At 41.1% G+C, this 22,408-nt stretch overlaps 1 long non-coding RNA gene across 1 annotated transcript in view; it reads left to right on the top strand.

Annotated features, from left to right (window-relative positions):
* Positions 1–2,470: 2,470 nt before the first annotated feature.
* LOC148136377 (uncharacterized) overlaps positions 2,471–22,408 on the top strand; it is a 53,322-nt gene continuing 33,384 nt past the window's right edge. Inside the window, exon 1 of the long non-coding RNA XR_015754397.1 lies at positions 2,471–2,528. This is a non-coding gene — a long non-coding RNA (uncharacterized LOC148136377). The remainder of the gene's footprint in view (positions 2,529–22,408) is intronic.

Below are 22,408 nucleotides of genomic sequence, written 5' to 3' on the forward strand. Positions count from 1 at the left end.
CATGACAGGGTGTGAGTAAAGGACATGGAATGACATGTCCAGGTTCTACAACTATTGAACTTAATATTGAGTCCTGGAGGCTGCAGGGAACCCACGCAGAAAATAAGATGCTGGTCCTCCAGCTTGTGCTGAGCCTTGCTGGATTACTGCAGTAGTCCCAAGAGAGAGATATTGACCAGGGATCACAGGTTGTGTTGAAGTGGCAGGCAACTGAAACGTCCGGGTCATTTTTACAGACAAATGTAGATTCTGCAAAATGGTCACCCAGCTAATGTTTTGTCTCCATTGTGTATAGGAAACCGCATTGTGAGCAGTGAATGCAGTGGAGCAGATTGAGTGAAGTGTAGGTAAATTGCTTGGCTCCATTCCTATATGGTTACCACCCTCCCCTCCCCTCCCACCCCACACCCCAGCCGGCTCTTGATATATTCCACCCTTTTCTATCTACTGTCATTTCTGAAGAAGCAAAGCATTAACTCTCCTCTCTGTCCACAGATGATGCCAGACCAGCTGCATTCCTCCAATAATTTCTTTCTTTGTTTCAGATCTTCAGTATCCACAGTTCTTTGTTATATTTTCGTGCCTTGCATTTCTTATTTCTACACAAACTGGTTCTATATCTTGCATTTACGATTTGTGGTTCTCTCTCACTATTACATGAAAACATCAGCCAGGCATTTGTGCTCAGGTTGTGGAGTGAGACTTGAACCCATAACTTTCAGTCGGAAATGCAAGAGCTCCACCTTACAATTGAGCCACAGCTGATGCAGTTGGGAACCAAGTAAGGGCTGTCCTGTAGAACTGGAACTTGCAAATGAGATGGTGGAAGGATGTTGTGAGATTGATTGTTGGAAGCTGAGCCAAGGTAGTGGAGGCACTATGCTCACAATTTTCGGGAAATATTATTGTAACCATGCTTACAGCTGTTTGGGTACTGTGGGAGACCTAGCTATCTAACTGGAATGATTTCAATAATAGTTAGGATTAAGGTTAGGTGAGGTGGGAGCAGTGGGAGTTGACAGTGTATTCAGGAACCATAGAATAGAAAGGTAGAGTTGCTTGAAGACACAATGTTAATTATTAAGGACTATATGATGAGGGTCTAGTACCGGGGATGTTGAAATATGCATGACAGTTCCAGAAGAGATAGAACCATTTAAAATTGTCCTCTGAAGAACAATGAGTACTAAAGGCCTGGCCAACATTCCTCTCTCAACCAAACAGCTGCTTGGGGAAACATGCTTTTAAAAAATGGATGCTACATTTTCTGTCTGAAATAATAGTCATTGCATTTCGAAGTGATTTTTATAGCATTTCATTTGGGACATTCTTGAGGTCCAAGATGAGGTATTTTGTATATTACGCAAGTCACTATTTTACTTTCTTCATTTTACTGTTACTTATTCCTTTTTCACAATTCCTACAGAACCCATGTACACATCAATGTTATATACAGATTGCTTCTGTTGCTGCTTGAAACCTGCTTTCAAGGGAAGCCATTCTGGATATTCATTGACATTATGGTGTGGACCATAAAGACCATGAAGACATGGGCAACGATGACATTTATGTTGGAAAGTAAAGGACCGTTTTGCAAAGAAGCTTTTGTGTATCTTTCAGAATCTTAATAATAAGTTTTGGCAAGCTATTCAATCCTGAGAATCACCAGAACTAAGCTGAATCCCTACTCCACCTGACATCAACAGAAAGACATATTTGAAACGGAGATCATTAGTGATGAAGGCCTGGAATCTTCGACATTCTTATTTTTTCTTGTGCAGATGACCTGAGATCAGAATCCTCATTTAAACATGGGGATCAGAGATAGGATAGTCTGGCTGGCTCAGCAGTTTAATACCTAAATTAGCTGAAACCCCAGGTACATTTAGCTGCCATTTCAGTTTCATGATGCTGGAGGAATATCCAGCCCTCTTCTACGTTTGGAAAGGAGGTGCAGGATTATTTACTCAACTGAAACTAGAAGACTGATACATTTTTTAATGTCTGAATTGGAGGGTAACTAGCCACTATCTTAGATTGATTTTTACCTTAACAAATGTTCATCCACGTATCATGAAAGATCAGATTTAATGATTTAAATTCTTTCTTTTGGCTTCTGAGTTGAAATTGTTTCTCATCAGGTGAGAATTTGTGAGAACTGAATCTAGCATCGTTCCCCCCTCTTCCCACCCACACATAGACATAACATACATACTCACATACTCTCGCGCACAGATATCTATCAGGGATTTCACAGCTCACATTTTATTCTCAACCCCTGCTGGATCTGCAGTCTTTATTTCTCCTCTCTCTCTCTCTTTCTCTCTCGCTCTCTCTCTCTCCCTCTCTGCACACAGTGATTAACTGGGCTGTCACATCGTCAGGCTGCGCACGTTGGTAAACAAAGAGAAGCTTCTGTGAATGGGGTGGCCCTGTATGGGAGCCGGGGATTTTTTTTTGGACAATCTTTCCTTAATAGAATCTCTTATTGTAGCAGACTGACCCATCCATTCTCAGTTATTACAAAGGTGAGCCTCCTCTATATGTAACCATACGCTTCATGTTTGGATCTCACATTGAGCTGCTGCAGAGTCTGGATTTTAACCAATGATGGTGATCATGTCTTATTCATGTATTTTTTTATAAATCTTTTTTTAGCGGTGTGTACAACCCATTAATGTCATGTGTGTTTTATATATATTTTTATCCTGATTAGTAAGGTTTTTTTATTGTACTCGGTTCACTGCAGTCACTGATTAGCTGTTTAAAAGTCATTTTGCAGTTTGAATATGAAGCAATAGACAAAGCGATTTCTGTATAAAGCAGTGTATGGCTCTTCTGAAGCCTGCGGGGTTTTCTTTTGCTTGTTTAGATTCGATAATGTGTTATATTCTGCTCTTCTAGTTTCACCTTGGTTTTGTTTGTGTGACTGATGGATGATGGTACCCCAGGTTATTTTGATAAAATATTGCTCACTTTGGATGAGTATGGTCCTGCTTCACCCTGATACCTCATTTGGTCAAAGCAATGAGTAATTGAGTGATGCTCACCAGAAGGTCTCAGAATCTACCTCCTGATCACTGCTGAGTTACTTAATCCTAGTGGGAACAGCATCTAAAGTGCTACAGTTGGTCACAGTGCCCTTGGGATAAGAAGGGAAAATGATCCAAGGTTTTTGCTCCTGATCACTCACTATTCACTGAGTAAGATAGTGATTTGGATGAGGACAAGTTAGACCTAACTGCAGCATCTCTGCAGTTGAATATCTCATGGATATTTACTGTCAAGGTTCATGCGTCAGGAGCACCCCATTGGCTGAGTTGCTGGAGGATGACTACCCCTATAAGTCTGTACCTGAAAATAAAAGGGAAAAAATAGATGAAAGCAAATAGAACAACATATTATATGAAAGAAAAATTGGATTCAATTCAACACACAAATTTCGAAAATGCTGGAAATGGTCAGCATAGTAATAAGGGTGAGGGAAAGGAACACTTTTTTTTGGATTTATAATCTTTGTTAAAACTAAAACATTAATTGAGAAAATACCGTAGTCATACCAAAATGTCTTTACTCCTAGAGATTCAAACTTCATCACATCTAGTTGAAAAAAGGCAAAGTGTCTACTCATAACAAATTGGTGTGTGAGTTCACGTGGTTTTTCGATAACTCCTGGCAGAAAGTTGGAAAGTAGCGTTGGCAAAGCAGTTGGAAAATGCAAGTGGATGCAAGCCCAATTGGATCTATCTGGTAGGATGAGACTGGAAAGCATCGGGCAGGTTAGAAAAGAAGAGGATGCCAGACACTGTTGACATGAAACAGGCTTGTAGGGTATAATAAGTGATAAGGCAGATTTTGTCAGGAGTTAAGAACTCTGATTTGTACTAATTCAATAAAGGTCAAAATTTAGCACATTCAGTGAGCGTCATTCTTGTTATGTTTGCAACTGATTATTATATCATAACGCTACTACATCTATGAAGTTTAACCACTATTCCCTGTCTGAACAAGGAGGGAAAGGCTTAACAAATCCTTTATAGTTTTACTCCAGATGTAAAAACAATCAATGTCAAGTTGCAACCATTTAGAGTCATAGAGATGTACAGCACAGAAACAGACCCTTCAGTCCAACTCGTCCATGCCAAACAGGTATCCTAACCTAATCTAGTCCCATTTGCCAGCACTTAGCCCATGCCCCTCTAAATCCTTCCTATTCATATACCCATCCAGATGCCTTTTAAATGCTGCAATTGTACTAGACTCCACCACTTCCTCTGGCAGCTCATTCCATACATGCACCACCCTCTGTGTGAAAAAGCTGCCCCTTACGTCCCTTTTATATCTTTCCCCTCTCACCCCAAACCTACGTCCTCTAGTTCTGGATTCCCCCACCCCAGGGAAAAGACTTTGTGTTTTTATCCTATCTATGCCCCTCATGATTTTATAAACCTCTATAAGATCACCCCTCAGCCTCTGACACCCCCAGGAAAACCTATTCAGAGAGCCTATTCAGCCTCTCCATATTGCTCAAGTCCTTCGACCCTGGCAACATCCTTGTAAATCTTTTCTGAACCCTTTCAAGTTTCAAAACATCCTTCTGATAGGAAGGAGACCAGAATTGCACGCAATATTCCAAAAGTGGCTTAACCAATGTCCTGTACAGCCGCAACATCACCTCCCAACTCCTATATTCAGTGCTCTGACTGATAAAGGAAAGCAGTCCAAATGCCTTCTTCAATTTCCTATCTACTTGCGACTCCACTTTCAAGGAGCTATGAACCTGCACTCAACGTCTCTTCATTCAGCAACACTCCCTAGGACCTTACCATTAAGTGTATAAGTCCTGCTCTGATTTGCTTTTCCAAAATGCAGCACCTCACATTTATCGAAATTAAACTCCAACTGCCACTCCTCAGTTGTGAGGGAACACCCAATTCCTCAGAAATTTGTGATCAAGTCAAGTTCAACCATGCGGCAGGAATATTTTGTCTGTCTGGTGAGTGTTACACACCAATCTGAAATGATTTTATAGCTGTGGCAAACCTTGTACTATTGTATGGTGTGATAAAGGCATAAATCTGCCCCTGTTCAATAATTGCTTACAACATACCAAATAATTTCTAAATTCTAATGATGTCAAGTTTGGTTAGAGGTGCTTCTGAATCAGTGAGAGTTATTATGTGCATGATAGCAGGGAACAGGACAGAAACCAGAAAGGTCACAGAGAATTTTCAATATTCCAAGAACCTGTGAAATAAATACGGCAAACACACATAGCCATAAACAGGCAAATATAGACATACCACTACATACAAACATGCACACATAATCAGAAATATGTTCATAATTCCCTTAGGTCTATCATTGACTATTTTTATTGAACCGTTGTTAGTATAACACGACAAATAGGATGCTATTTTTGGATTTGATGGGAATTGGTTACAGATTTATTAAGATTGATAAAATGACACTGCGTTAAAGTGTATTGTTCTTCTTAAGAATCACATATACTGATGTAAGGTAAAATAGAAATGATCTTTAGAATCTGATCGTGCAAACCACTTATCATGGTACCCATGTGTTTATCACTGACTGATGATATAAATCACTGGAAACTGTTACTTTTGATCATGAAGACTTTTGGTTTGCTTTGAGGCTGAGCAATCTTGGTCTTCTACCATAACTCTAGATATTTTGTTTGTTAAAGTGGCTGATTAGCTACCTATTGCTCTGAAATGTTTGCTGGACTCAGGGTTTGATTGGATTAACTTAAGTGCATGTGTGAACATTGCATTACTGGTAACGATTCTGATAAGTTTTGAGGATCTTTTCCAATACTTGTTTTTCAAGACCAGGTCAACAATTGGTTCTCATAGTGAACTTGGTCCTGGGCATCTTCTTCAAGGCAAATTTGTTACTGATACCGAATTGCCTCATTGCAATCCAGTTATTTGGCAAATTAAGAAATGTGATGACTTTGAACTTGAGACCAGCTTCATCCTTCAATTATTCTGTTTGAAGACTCATTTCTCTTAATTGTTCATTCAATGGGGTCTGCATTATTTGGGCATTTGCTAGATTCTTGAAAATCTTCACAGTATGACCCCTGGAGGCTGGATACCTTGCATCCAGCTTTAAAGTGAGGAAAGCATACATTTGTGAGGTGATAAAAATTGAGGCTGACTACTGATGCATGTAGCACGTTGTGACTAACAAGGTGGGGGTTCGATTTATATGCCAAGTAAATTGAAAATCTCAATTTTTGGCATGTTAATATTGGATCATTTTAGATTCTTTGTTATATTGCAAACTATGGAAAAAGGCAGTGCATTTTTAACTTGCCTTTTGGTCGTGATTCATAGCATGATATTTTGTATGTGATGTCAAAAATAGGAATTTAGTGGAATGGCTAATGTGGGCAGTTAGAGCATTATCCATTCACTTCTGTGATAGGCTTTAAGTGCAACCCAAATCAGTGGGAAGGATAGGTCCTCTCTCTACTGCTTGTAAGAATCCAATATTTTCTATCAGGAACTCACAGAATAGATAAAATATATCACAACTGTCACATCCTGATACATTCTCACTCCTATGAAATTAATTTGAAATTTTTACTTAAATGTTGGTGCAGGATACATGATGTGAAATATTGTAAAGAGTCATAGAGGTAAACAGCATGGTAACTACTCCCATTTACCTGCATTTAGCCCATAGCCTCTAAACCATTCCTATTCATACCAGAAGAGAGCAGAAGAGAGCAGACGATGAGGAAGGCAGAGAGGAGACAGGTGCAAGAGACCCCGGGGGAAGTACCTGTCAGGAACAAGTTGAATCTTTTGGAAACAGTAGAGACAGATGACACTGCCAGTCCACGAGGCAGCCAGGCCTGTCAATCAAAAGTTGGCGTGGAGGCAGAGCAGAAGAGTTGGACATCGCACTGGGCCGCGGTAATAGGGGACTCCATAGTGAGAGGAACTGACCAGGGTTTTTGTGGCAGCAGGCGGGACTTAAGGATGGTGTGTTGCCTTCCTGGTGCCAGTGTTAAAGACATCACAGACGGAGTGCAGGAAATCCTCAAGGACGAAGGTGAAGAGCCAGAGGTGGTGGTACATGTCGGCACAAATGACGTCGGGAAGAAGGGGAGGAACATACTACAGCGGGACTTCGGAGAACTAGGAAGAAGGCTGAAAAGCAGGACGTCCAGGGTGGTTATCTCTGGTTTGCTTCCAGTTCCTCGGGCTGGTGAGGCCAGAAACAGGGAGATAATGGACTTGAACGTGTGGCTGGGGAACTGGTGCAGGAAGCAAGGATTTAAGTTCTTGGATCACTGGGGTATGTTTTGTGGTAAGCATAAATTATACAAGAGAGACGGTTTGCACCTTAATAGGTTAGGGACCAGCATTCTGGCAGGCAGGTTTGCTACTGCAACACAGCTACGTTTAAACTAAGTAGTGGGGGGGAGGGGACAAACTGGATGTTTAAGAAGGAAATTGAAGGGAAAGTTAGAACAAAAGAAGTCAAGAAAGACAACTGTATCAATGAGGCAGAAAACTCAAAAAGGGATCATACTATAAGGTTGAGTGAAATAGGAGTTGATAGGAAGGGTGAGGCAGTAACAAATTAAAAATACTATACATGAACGCATGAAGCATTAGAAATAAGATGGATGAGCTTGAGGCTCTTTTGGAAATTGGCAGATACGATATTGTGGCGATTATTGAGACATGGTTCAAGTGAACAGGGCCTGGGAAATGAATATTCAAGGCTACACGTGCAATCGTAAGGACAGACTGACGGGCAGAGGGGGTGGGGTGGCATGTTGGTAAGGGATGGTATTCAGTCCCTTACGCGGGGGGACCTAGAATCAGGGGATGTAGAGCTGAGAAATTCTAAGGGTAAAAAGATCCTCTTAGGAGTTATCTACAGACCCCCAAACAGTAGTCTGGATGTCGGATATAAGTTGAATCAAGAGCTGAAATTGGCCTGTCGGAAAGATGTTACTACAGTTGTTATAGGGGATTTCAACATGCAGGTAGATTGGGAGAATCAAGATGGTATTGGACCTCAAGAAAGAGACTTTGTGGAGTGCCTTCGAGATGGATTCTTAGAACAGCTGGTGCTGGAGCCTACCAGGGAGAAGGCAATTCTGGATCTGGTATTGTGCAACGAACCAGAATTGATCAGGGACCTCGAAGTGAAGGAGCCATTGGGAAGTAGTGACCATAATACAATAAGCTTCAATCTGCAATTTGAGAGGGAGAGGGTACAATCGGAAGTGACAATATTTCTGTTGAAAAAAGGGAACTATGGAGCTATGAGGGAGGAGCTGGCCAAAGTTCAATGGTGCAATACCTTAGCAGGGATGACAGTAGAGGAACAATGGCGGATATTTCTGTATATAATGAAGAAGTTGCAGGATCAGTTCATTCCAAAAAGGAAGAAAGATCCTAGGAGGAGGCATGGGTGGCCGTGGCTGACGAGGGAAGTTAAGAAACATATAAAGTTAAAAGAGAAAAAGTATAACATAGCAAAGATAAGTGGGAAAACGGAGGACTGGGAAGCTTTTAAAGAACAAAGACGATTACTAAGAAGGAAATACGCAGAGAAAAATAAAGTACGAAGGTAAACTGGCCAAAAATATAAAGGGGGATAGTAAAAGCTTTTTTAGGTATGTGAAAGGCAAAAAAATGGTTAAGATTAAAATTGGGCCCTTGAAGACAGAAACAGGGGAATATATTACTGGGAACAAAGAAATGGCAGAAGAATTGAATTGGTACTTCAGATCTGTGTTCACTGGGGAAGACACAAGCAATCTCCCTGAGGTAACAGTGGCTGAAGGACCTGAACTTAAGGGAATTTATATTTGCCAGGAATTGGTGTTGGCGAGACTGTTAGGTCTGAAGCTTGATAAGTCCCCGGGGCCTGATGGTGTACATCCCAGGGTACTGAACGAGGTGGCTCGAGAAATCGTGGATGAGTTGGTGATTATTTTCCAGAGTTCGATAGATTCGGGATCAGTTCCTGTGGATTGGAGGGTGGCTAATGTTGTACCACTTTTTAAGAAAGGTGGGAGAGAGAAAGCAGGAAATTATAGACCAGCTAGTCTGACCTCAGTGGTGGGAAAGATGCTGGAGTCTATTATAAAGGATGAAATTACAACACATCTGGATAGTAGTAACAGGATAGGTCAGAGTCAACATGGACTTATGAAGGGGAAATCATGCTTGACTAATCTTCTGGATTTTTTGAGGATGTAACTCTGAAGATGGACGAGGGAGATCCAGTAGATGTAGTTTTTTTTAGATTAGATTAGATTAGATTAGATTACATTACATTACAGTGTGGAAACAGGCCCTTCGGCCCAACAAGTCCACACCGACCCGCCGAAGCGCAAACCACCCATTTGACCCTTACCTAACACTACGGGCAATTTAGCATGGCCACTTAACCTGGCCTGCACATCTTTGGACTGTGGGAGGAAACCGGAGCACCCGGAGGAAACCCACGCAGACACCGGGAAAATGTGCAAACTCCACACAGTCAGTCACCTGAGGCGGGAATTGGACCCGGGTCTCTGACGCTGTGAGGCAGCAGTGCTAACCACTGTGCCACCGTGCCGCCCATCGTGCCACCGTGCCGCCCATGTAGTGTACCTGGACTTTCAGAAAGCTTTTGATAAAGTCCCACATAGGAGGTTAGTGAGCAAAATTAGGGCGCATGGTATTGGGGGCAAAGTACTAACGTGGATTGAAAGTTGGTTGGCTGATAGGAAACAAAGAGTAGTGATAAACGGCTCCATTTCGGAATGGCAGGCAGTGACCAGTGGGGTACTGCAGGGATCGCTGCTGGGACCGCAGCTTTTTGCAATATATGTTAATGATATAGAAGATGGTATTAATAATAACATTAGCAAATTTGCTGATGATAATAAGCTGGGTGGCAGGGTGAAATGTGAGGAAGATGTTACAGGGTGACCTGGACAGGTTAGGTGAGTGGTCAGATGCATGGCAGATGCAGTTTAATGTGGATAAATGTATGGTTATCCACTTTGGTGGCAAGAACAGAAAGGCAGATTACTACCTAAATGGAATCAATTTAGGTAAAGAGATCTGGGTGTTCTTGTACACCAGTCAATGAAGGTAAGCATGCAGGTACAGCAGGTAGTGAAGAAGGCTAATAGCATGCTAGCCTTCATAACAAGATGGATTGAATATAGAAGCAAAGAGGTTCTTCTGCAGCTGTATAGGGCCCTGGTGAGATCACACCTGGAGTACTGTGTGCAGTTCTGGTCTCCAAATTTGAGGAAAGACATTCTGGCTATTGAGGGAGTGCAGCGTAGGTTCACGAGGTCAATTCCTGGAATGGCTGAAAGACTGGAGCAACTGGGCTTGTATACCCTTGAGTTTAGAAGACTGAGAGGGGATCTGATTGAGACATATAAGATTATTAAAGGATTAGACACTCTGGAGGCAGGAAACATGTTTCCGCTGATGGGTGAGTGCCGAACCAGAGGACACAGCTTAAAAATATGGGGTAGACCATTTAGGACAGAGATGAGGAGAAACTTCTTCACCCAGAGAGTGGTGGCTGTGTGGAATGCTCTGCCCCAGAGGGCAGTTCTGAGACCCAGTCTCTGGACTCATTTAACAAAGAGTTGGATAGAGCTCTCAAGGATAGTGGAATCAAGGGTTATGGAGATAAGGCAGGAACAGGATACTGATTAAGGATGATCAGCCATGATCATATTGAATGGAGGTGCAGGCTCGAAGGGCAGAATGGCCTACTCCTGCACCAATTGTCTATTGTCTCTTGTCATGTACCTTTCTAAATATCTTTTAAATGTTGTAGTTGTACCCGTCTCTACCACTTCCTCTGGCAGATCGTTCCAAATATGCACTACCTTCTTTGTGAAGAAAGTTGCATTTTAAATCTTTCTCCTTTCACTTTAAACCTATACTCTCCAGTTTTGGACTGTCCTATTCTGGGGAGAAGACTTAGCTATACACCTTATCTATACTTTTCATGATTTTATAAACCTCGATAAGGTCACTCTTTAGCCTCCTACATTCAGGGAAAATGGTCACAACCTATCCAACTTCTTTGTATAATTCAAACCTTCCAGTCTTGGTAAAATCCTTGTTACAACATTGTTTTGCACCCTTTACAGTTTAATAACATCCTTTGTATTCTGGACGACCAAAATCGTATGCAGTACTTCAAATGTGGCCTTATCAATGTCTTGTACAGCCATAACATGATGTCCCAAACTCCTGTACTCAACGTTCTGACCTATGAATTTGTTACAGGAGGGTGTACATTTCTGAAATCAGGATTAAATACCATTTTTGTGACAGTGTAAAAGGAACTTTATCCCTGTATCTGACCCTGAGTCAACTTTTTGCACAGTATTTATTTAACAGTTTAATGTAGAAATGATTGTAAAGTATGTATCTAATTTTTTTAAAAAAGGAAAAAGAAAATTTAGAAATGACAACCAAAGGTTTGACTGTGATGAGGAGAAATATCTTCACCCTGAGAATGATGAGCTTGTGGAAAATGCTACCACAGAAAGCAGTCCAGGCCAAAATGTTGTATGATTTCAAGAAGGAGTTGGATATAGCACTTGTGACAAAAGGAATCAAAAGATATGGGGAAAAGCAGGAGCAGGCTGTAAGTTGAATGATCAGTCAAAATCATAATGAATAGCAGGGCGGGCTCAAATGGCCCATCTGCACCAATTTCCAAGAGATGAGTTTTAAAAAGTGAGAATATGGTACAGGCACCTAGAAGAGGAGGGTATTCTCCATATAGACACGTTTCAAATTTATTTTAAGGTATGTGGTTAAATATTTTATCCAAAGAATATATAAAATTCTTAAGGGGCTAAACAGGGTAAATTTTGAGGAAATGTTTCTCCTGGTTAGAGAATTCAGAGTTTGTTGAAAGATTCATTTCCCTAAATTGTTCATTCAATGGGGGCTGCTTTATGTGAGCATTTGTTAGACTCTTGCAAATCTTTGCAATACAACCCTTCGAGGTTTATAATCTCATAACGTCATTTCAGCCAGTTAGGACTGAAATAGGGGAAACCTCTTTACTCAAAGTATTCTGAATCTTTGGAATTCCTTCCCCAGAGGCTGGTGGATGGTTACTTTTGGGTACCAAGGAATTAAGGAATATGGGGAAGGTTTGGGAAGATAGCACTAAGCCATGTTCCTTTGGATTGGCAGATCCATAAGGCCTACACGAGTTCTAATTTATATGTTCTGTATACTCTTAGACTAAATGAAATATTTGCTCATGTTGCTAATATTCCTTTGCTGCTGCTGAGTGAACTCATAGTTCACCTAAGACATAGTTCACCTAAGAGACCATGAGCTGTGATTCTGCACTCCCCCCAGTTATGATGAAAGAAATGTAAGTTTACTGTCACTCATGACTTCTTCAGTGTATCAACAGTCTGAATATTTACACCTTCTCAGACAATGTCAGATAGGGCATTCCAGATTTCACTGTATATTCACATGCCTTCATCATGGATTCACTTCTGTATTTTTTTGTGTTGATCATTTTTAGTACTTTCTCCTTTAGGTAATCAGGATTTTGAGATAAATCCATAATATCATGCTGAGTTTCCGAGCACTTTGGTGGTGGACTGATAGTATAGCAGAGGAATACATTTGAAAGGGAGTCTGATGTCTTGGTGCCATTGTGGCACAGGACCAACAGCAGAACCTCAGCAGTGTGGCTTCCACTGAGCATCCATTTGAGCCACATAAATGCACATATAATGGCACGAGAAGGGTGTGGAGTTCGGTAAACTCTTGAGGCTTTTCAGGTTTGAGGGAGGATGGGGTGGTTATTCAGATATGGTACCACTGTTTGAAAGTCACCTTCACTTGTCCACCCACCTGATCACTGAGACTTGCCTTTCTGGCTCTACTCCTAAAAATAAACTTACTTGAATTCTTCCTTTCTCATCCTGCAGTGACCAACACTAGTGGTTGTGCTGTTGAATTGCCAAGCTTTATCCCTGATTTGGCCAAAACTCTGGGAGGTGGGTTGCCAGCTCAAGCAATGGGGTGGGTTCTTGCTGTGGTGAAAAAATTCAACACCTTGTGTTGTCCTCATACGTTGTTGGAAGGGTGAAAGTTAGATGTCATTATTGTCATTAGCAGCTCACAAGGTTGACTGTGAGTAATATTAGTTTGAGTTTTTCACAGCAAGCAATTTCTTGTTCTTTACTTGAATCTGTTTCCTGTGCTTCTGAACTTTCCTTCTTATTCCTTTTTAAAGGTCCAAATACAGGAATGTGTGGCATAGTGATAATGTCAGTGTACTGGTGATCCACGGTGTTAATGTTCCAGGAATGTGGGTTCAGACCCCACCATTGAATTCAATAGCAAAATTGCAATTAAAGAAAGCTAGCTTAAAAATGATTATGTAACCACCGTTGATTGTCATAAATACCCAACTGGTTTACTAATATCCTTTAAGGAAGGAAACCTACTGTCCTTCCCTGGTCTGACATACATGTGACTCCAGATCCACACTCATGGTGGTTGATTCTTAGGTGTCCTCTGGGCAACAAATGTTGGCCAGGCCAGCGATGCCCACATCCTGTGAATGAATGATCATTTATTCTTCTACAAACTTCCCTCCACCTTGCCCTCTCACTATGTTGAACTCTAGAAACATTACCTTCCCCACTGATCTAATTATTTTTTCCCCAAGACTTCACAATTATGGACACTTCACTCTTTGGTCCATGCCCCACCAACAAATATATATTGTGTCTTTAAACTGGTGAAATGTCTAATGATGCTTCCCAGGAGCATTGTCAAACAAAGAGATAGGTGTTAAAGATAAAGGATGCTAGGAAACCGGAGAGAGAGAGATTGAGAGGTTTAGGAAAGGAATTCCTGAACTTTAGCATTGGCAGCATGAATGTCCGTTAGTAGTGAAGTAACTAAAATTTAAAATGCCAAGATGTCTTGAAGCATTGTAGGGTGAGTGGAACAAGCAGAGATAGAGAAGATCACGGTCATAGAAGGACTTGAAAACTAGCTTAGGAATTTCAAAACTAAGGTATTGCTTAACTGGGAACCAGCTTGGGTCAGCAAGCACTGGGGTGATGGGTACGTGGACTTCATATAAGATACAGATAACAGATGAGTACAGGGTCAGACTCCCATCCCATGCTCACACAGCCTGCTGATTATTATTTAAATAAATAAAATATTTGCATTTTTATAGTGCCTGACTTAACCTCAGGATGTTCTGAAGCACTTTACAACCACTGCTGCCTCACCATGCCAAGCAGCTAGGCTCGATTCCACCCTTACACAAATATCTGTGTGGAGTTTGCATATTCTCCCCGTGTCTGCGTGGGTTCCTCCAGGGGTCCAGTTTCCTCCCACAATCCAAAGAAAGCGTCAGAGGCTGAGGGGTGACCTTAGAGAGGTTTATAAAATCATGAGGGGCATGGATAGGATAAACAGACAAGATATTTTTCCTGGGGTGGGGGAGTCCAGAACTAGAGGGCATAGGTTTAGGATGAGAGGCGAAATATTTAAAAAGGGCCTAAGGGGCAACGTTTTCATGCAGAGGATGGTGTGTATGTGGAATGAGCTGCCACATGAAGTGGTGCAGATTGGTATGATTACAACATTTAAAAGACACCTGGATGGGTATATGAAAGGTTTAGAGGGATATGGGCCAAGTGCTGGCAAATGGGACAATATTAATTTAGGATATCTGGTTAGACCGAAGGGTCTGTTTCCATGCTGTACATCTTTATGACTCTATGTGCAAGTTAGGTGGATTGGCCATGCTAAATTGCCCGTAGTGTCCAGAGATGTGCAGGTTAGGTGGATTAGCCATGGGAAGTACATGGCTGCAGGGATAGGGTTGGGCATCGGGTATAGGTAAGATGCTCTTCAGAGGGTCAGTGTGGATTCGATAGGCTGAATGGCCTGCTTCCACACTGTAGGAATTCTATGATAAGTCCACTGAAGTAGTTTCTTAGTTTATTCATTGTTATAATGTTGGAAGAACAATAGACAATTTGCACGCATGGAAGTCGTTCAAACAGCAGCAAGGTAACAAACAGTTAGTTAATTTGTGATGTTGGCTGAGGAGTAAGTATTGACCAGAACACTAGGATGTAGTTTTTCTGAATAGTACTATGGGATCTTTTACACTAGTCTGAGAGTGCAAACAGGATCTTGATGTATTGTGACATCCAAAAATGGCAGTCTCGATAGTACAACAAGTCCCCCAGTGTCACCCTATCTGAGATACTCAAATTTTTGCAAGCCACAACTTTCTCATTGACAGGTAAGAGTGTTCCTACCGAGCCATGGTTAACACCATTGCATGAAGAACAACTGAATACATGAGGCATATGAACATATGAGGTGTCATAAAATTGAGTAGCGAAGATTGTTTACTGTGACAGCTCATTGATGGATCAGGGATTGCCATGAGCAGCATGCGGATGTAACAGTGAGAATCACTGCTTGAGATACCCTGAGAGAGTCGAGAGTGTGATGCTGGAAAGGCGCAGCAGGTAAGGCAGCATCCAAGAAGCAGGAGAATTGGTGTTTCGGCATTAGCCCTTCATCAGATTCCTGATGAAGAGCTCTTGCCCGAAACATCGATTCTCCTGCTCCTCGGATGCTGCCTGACGTGCTGCGCTTTTCCAACACCACACTTTCGACTCTGATCTCTAGCATCTGCAGTCCTCACTTTCTCCATCCCCTGATTGAGTAATTGATATTTCAGTGATGTGGTTCAGGCAGTCTCTGTTTTTATTTCTGGTGAAATTGACTTAGCTTGACTATAATTTCTAATCTTATATTGAAGAGAGCAGAGGAAGCCAGCTGAAAAACGACATCTCTTATAGCCTCACATCTGTAGACAGGCTTGTAAATTATTTGTAGCAAATTTCACTAGCAGAACTAGCACAGAAAAAAAAACTATTGCTTTCCAGTACAGGCCTGAGAGCAGTCATAGGAGGTAGAGCTTTCAATCTAGTGATATCGATAGGTGAAGTGAGTTGGCAAAAATTTGACAGATGGAATATAATGTGGGAAAATTTGGCAAGAGGAATAGAAAAGCAGTAAATTAATAAATGGAGACAATTTACAGAATTCAAAGTTTCAGAGAGATTTTGGTATGCTACTACATTAAAGAAAGTTAATGTTCAGGTACAATGAATAATTAGGAAGGTAAATGGAATACTAATGTCTATTACATAAAGAATGGAGCACAGGGAATTTGTTTTGCAACTGTATAGGGTCTTGGAGAGACTATGGATGGATTAGATTAGATTAGATTAGATTACAGTGTGGAAACAGGCCCTTCGGCCCAACAAGTCCACACCGACCCGCCGAAGCGAAACCCACCCATACCCCTACATTTACCCCTTACCTAACACTACAGGCAATTTAGTATGGCCAATTCACCTGACCCTGCACATCTTTGGATGGTGGGAGGAAACCGGAGCACCCGGAGGAAACCCACGCAGACACGGGGAGAATGTGCAAACTCCACACAGTCAGTCGCCTGAGGCGGGAATTGAACCCGGGTCTCTGGCGCTGTGAGGCAGCAGTGCTAACCACTGTGCCACCGTGTCGCCCACGGATGGAGTCAAATGCAATTCTTAAACGGCTAGTTGGTACTTTTCTCAGAACCTTCCACACAGTTTAGTTTTCCTGATCTGGTTGGGACCTCATGAGTATTCGTTAGCGTGTTATTAATACTCATTAACACCCCATCCCACTGGAATTATGTTGAAGGGTGCAATCTTAGGCAAATTATGTGTTCACAAACTCTATTATCTACAAGTGATGGAGACAATCAGGTTGGCATTGTATTTCCTAGCCACTGACTCCTTTCAAACACTCAACCAGGGATGTGTGGCCTGTCTCAATGTACAGGCCAAAAGTACAATCGTGAGTTCACAGATGTTCTTTGTGGGAAGATAGTACAGTTTTTCAGTTCACCATGGACCCAGCAAGTCAAGCTGTAAGAGATGTAGGATTTGCAACTCAGGTCCAAGATGCCATCTGCTGCATGCACGTGGCACTCCAAGCATGGCATCTTCCAGCCATGTTCCTGAACAGGAGGGATTTCACTCGCTCAACACCCAACTGGCATGGCGGGATGACAAGGGTTACCCCAAAATGTATGGCTAATGACTCTAGTGTGCAACACTCAGACTGATACCAAACAATGCTACAGTGCTGTCCCTCTATTTACTAGGGCTATCACTAAATAGGCAATTAGTCTTTTGAAGGTACAATTCTATTGCTTGGACCACTTAGGAGGTGTATAATTACCATTAATTATATGTTAATTTGTTCCTTTTGTGCTCATAATCTCCTGTTTAGTTTCCTGACCAGACCATCATTGTGGAGTTATGCAGAATTATATGGGTGCTGTGCTTCTATGAAACAAACCTCAGTTTACAAAGGCTTTGATGGAGAGGGGCCAAACTATTCTGATTGACGCCTGAAAATCAAACGTTTAGCTTAAATTCTCATTTCCCAGAGATTATGTTCCTCCCACAAAACAGCAGAGAACGACAGCCTCAGCATTCTTTGCACTGTTCCTCATAAGGTACGTGTGTGTCCAGTGATGAATGTTCCTCAAGGTAATCTACAAGGGAACATAGCCAAAAGATATAACAGATTGAAAATAAAATTACAGGACTGGTATACAAACCGCTGTATTTAAGTCAAGTATTAGGTTGTATAGAATGTTGACATACCTCTGCATCCAAAGTGATCTTGGTGTTCTTTAACCTTTTTATTCTTACTGCTGTATCTTGGTGCCACCTCTGCAGCCACAGCTGAGTTTAGGGAAGTTTGCAGACAGTTTTGCTTCTTTGCCCAAGATGACTCTGGTGGGTGTCCTTTGATGGTCTGGTGCATTGGGATCTCTAGCCTGCTGAGGGTCTCCTGCAAAGGCAGTGGTGAAACCTCTTCAATATAACCTGATGGAGATATTGGGTTCCATCCCTCTGAAGTGTCCTGAGATGAAAATCCCTGGGTTCCTGTCTGTTGCTTCTCCTACCAGGTAATAAGGGATATCTGCCAAAAGCAGATATATGGAATTTGGCCACAGATCAGCCATAATCTCATTGAATGGCAGAACAGACTCAAGGGACTATTCCTGTTGCTATGTTCCTATGTACCATCGCCTGGATGATGAACGAATGCATCCATGGTTCAAGTGCCGGAGTAAAAGTTCCCAAAACATATCCTGTAGCTACTGAAATAAAAGCTGGAGAAACTCAAATCTGGCAGCAGAAATGGAGAGAGAAATGTAGTTAACATTTCAAATCTGGTATGATTAATGAGTCTGCCTGCTTGTATGTCTCTATATCCCTCTAGCCTGCGAGGACCAGGATTCTATCCTCATACAGACTGAGGATTCCGATGTCAAGTTGTCCTTCAACCAAACAGGGCTTTTCTGTCTCTATTGCAGGCTGAGAGTTCTCTGGTGCCATGATAGTGTCCCTACCTCCTGGCTGGAAAGTCTAGGCTCAAGTCCCATCTGTCCAAAAGGTGTGACATTTGTATGACCAGTTTAAAAACAGCTGAAAGTGAAGCTGCAATTAGGTTATACTATCCTTCAGTTTAAAGTGGCTGAAGGTTTTAGGTGAAAAGAAAGCCTGAGAGTCACTTTATTGCTCATTGATTTCTCTTGTGATTGCTCCCACTCTGCTCGATTGGTGAGTCTTTTTACAAGTTTGCCAATTAAGAAGAAAGAATGCAATGCTGAGTTGTAAAGTTGTTGAAGGAGGGAATAATGAGCACTGAGAAAAGAAGGAGGCATGTTCCTTTGTTCAAAAAGCTGGAGTTTATTAAAGAAAATATACAAATGGAAATTATTCACAACTGGAATATTCAACATTCCTATGCTTATAATTCTTCATCACAACCACGTCTATTCCAAGTTAATGATAGACTTTGAGGTACAGCAGTGATCTGAAATAAAGAAGGAAGTGGTTGAATTTCAAGGAAAGCTCATGCAGTCTGGAGGGCAAAATATTTGGCTCTGAGGATAAACTGACCATGACCCAGAGTGAATAAAGAAGTGAGAGAAAACTCTATTATCTTGCCATGATTGGAATGAAGCAACACAGAGTGATCTGCAAGGGCTGTCTTCAACAACAGCACAATGACTGCTGCAATCTTTATTATTAAACAATTCTCCCACACTAATAAATGAATTATTTTTCCATCCTAACATTTGAATAAGGTGATTTTTTTTAACAATCTCATGGTAGTTGGAGACATGACTGATATCATCAATTGTATAGATTGAAATTCTTCCTTTTGCTAAAGTTGGAGTTAAGAGAACCAAATGTTGATATTAGTAACCATTGCCACCCAGATGCAACACATTGACTAATATTTGGCAAGTTTAAGTAACTTAGCTCTTAAAACCAAGAATTTTTCTCTCCATCCCTCTTAATTTTGAGAATAAGCAATTTGAACAGCTTGTGTCTTTGGATTAAAAAATCAATGGGTGAACCAGAGGTGCTGAAAGAAAGAGGAAGCTTTCACATTGCACTTCTATATGAGAATAAATAATAAAGAAATGTGCATAATGGGAGCAGCAGTAATTGCTCCCCCATCACACTGTGTTATGGAGGTGTACTGTACCTTTAAGAGAGTTGAAGGACTTAGCAAGCACACAGAGTGCTGGAGAATTTACAATGTCACATTTGGTCCAGCAGCCAGTAGTACCTGGGTCGTTATGAGACAAAACACAAATTCAAATTCGGCCAATCAGTTTAAATTATACCCCAAGATACTAACCTCCAATCAAGTTTGAATTTAGTATTTTGACAATATTAAAACCAATGAAACAATCCAATGCTTTGGGGTATAAGCCTGGGAAAATTTGAACAGTTGGAGGAGAACTGCCAAAAGACCAACAGAGGTAGGCTGCTAGTAAGAACTCTCTGAAAGGTACCTGTCTGGAGAAGGAGTTTGCATAGGAAAAAACAACAACACTGACTCTGGGGAGCAAATCTACAGCGGAAGATAAAAAGAGAGACAACAGCTGGCTGGTTTTGAAATTTGAACTTTTCTGTAAATCTTAATTGGGGGTTTTGTCGGACTAGTACTGTACAGTGGAAAGTAAACGATAGGTTTAGATAAATGAGTTGTCAATAGTTGTTAATTATTCTCTGTTAGATGTTAAAAAAATTTAGGTTGTTAATTTTTACTTTAAATTGTAAATTTTGGGATAGTTCTTTGCCTCTCGAATTTTAACTGATTACACGGGGTTAAATCATTTCTGCATTGTTGGTTTAAATTAGCAGGGGGGTTTAACCCCGTGTCATAACACACTGTCACTTGAAAGATTTTAATTATCTTCCTACAAATAGGCTGAAATAGTTCAATTTCTAGCTTTCTCCATAATCTGTGTTTTGGGCTAAGTGAGTGAGTCATTGCTTCACTGGACTTCAATAATTGAACATTTAAAATTGAACTTCTTCACTGATTGGCTTGTTGGAAAAGTTAACTGTACCCTGCAGCAGAGTATAGTTAATAAGTTGGACTTTGCAAATTGTTTGTGACACTAAAATGCCAGCAGTAAAAATGGTTTTGCTGAGATGTAACATACATGCTAGTTGGAGTTTGGAAATCAACATCCATCTGGATTTTGCTGTTCCTTATTCTGTGGATGTAATGAAGAATATTGCTAATTGTTGTCTGGAGTTCAGATGTATGAAGTTAAACTATTTAGATGTAACATCAGTGAGATGGAAGGTTTCTCCTCATTGATATTGAGATTTCTTTGGTTATTCTTTGTTGAGGTCAAGTGCAAGCAGCCCCACAAATGCACATGATCCATTGTTGATCAGGAATTGCTTTTATTTATTATTCTTCAGAGCTCATCATGATTATTCATGAATTGTTGAGCTACATAGACAGGGTTTCATCTTTGATAAGGGCTGAGTTAGCTAATCTGTCTATGTGATGTTAGCACTGATGAAGTTAATCTCAGAAGACTGAGAAAGGAAGGAGAAAAAGTCCACCAACACATCCATTTCTTTTAGGTCATAGAGACATTACACCACAGAAGAAGACTAATCAGCTCATCGAATTGATTTTTTAATATCTGTAGCACAATCCTTCTGCCACTTCTATCCAGGAGGCTGGAAGAACACAGCAAGCCAGGCAGCATCAGGAGGTGGAGAAGTCAATGTTTTGGGTGTAACCCTTCTGCAGGACCTGAAATGTTGACTTCTCCACCTCCTGATGTTGCCTGGCTTGCTGTGTTCTTTCAGCCTCTTGCTTTTCTATTTTGGATTCCAGCATCTGTAGTTTTTATGTTGCTACTTCTATCCAAGCCCTGAATACTGTACATACAAGCTTGGTCTCTGAGCTAATGGCTGCAAATGTGAGAGAAAATATGAGATATGTTCACCTACACTCTCTCCTTCCTCCATTGATTAGGGATGTTAGGTATGGATCATTCAAAGCTGAGACAGACAGACTTTTCAATTATCAGGGAGTCCAGATTTGTGGGAGAGGATAGGACAGGAGAGCTGAGGCCAAGATCAGGGTTACAATTCTGAATCTCTTATGATCTTAGGGTAGTTTATCCACAGGCCATACCTACTAGAACCAAAAGAGGCCCACAAAATAAGTTACTAAACAATAAATCTTCCACATTCCTCTGGGATAGAGATCACAGATTTACCACCCATTGAATGAAGCAATTCCTCTTCATCTCGATGCTAAACAGCTTGCCCCTTATACTGACACTATGTCCCTTGGTTTTAGACTCCACAATCAGGGAAAACATCCTTCCTATTTAACCTGTTGATTCCTGAATGTATTCTGTATGATGAATGAGATCGCCTGTTTAGAACTAATGTCTGATGAAGGGTCACTGGATTCGAAACGTTAACTTTTTTTTCTCCACAGATGCAACCAAACCTGCTGAGTTTCACCTGCTGAGCACTTTCTGTCTTTGCCATTGGATTACAGGTTCAGTAGTATTGCCACTCACTACAATCTCTCTAACTCAGGCCTTTTCTGAACTTGACAGATTCAGCTCTGAATCTGCATGTTTAAAGAGAAGCGCACTGGCTTGACTTAGGTGCCCTTTTCAGATGAAATTTGAAGTTGCTATTGAACTGATTTGGATGGGAAAGGAACAAAGGAAATGTGTTTAATTATACAGCATTACTGAATGTTAGCTGAATGGCCTCTTTCTATGCTGTATCAGTTTATCATTACACAAAATGCTCTGCTCAGTTCAATATCCTCACCCTCTCCTCAGGGTTCTTTCACATGGTGGGAGTTAAAAATAAAATCTGATGTCTTTAGGGTGAGAGGACCTATTTATCTCCTCAAAGTAAAAAGATTCTGTT

This window comes from Chiloscyllium plagiosum, unplaced genomic scaffold (assembly GCF_037043375.1).
Source record: "Chiloscyllium plagiosum isolate Xiang-an unplaced genomic scaffold, Cpla_swu_hap1 HiC_scaffold_45, whole genome shotgun sequence".
NCBI classification, from domain to species: Eukaryota; Metazoa; Chordata; class Chondrichthyes; order Orectolobiformes; family Hemiscylliidae; genus Chiloscyllium; species Chiloscyllium plagiosum.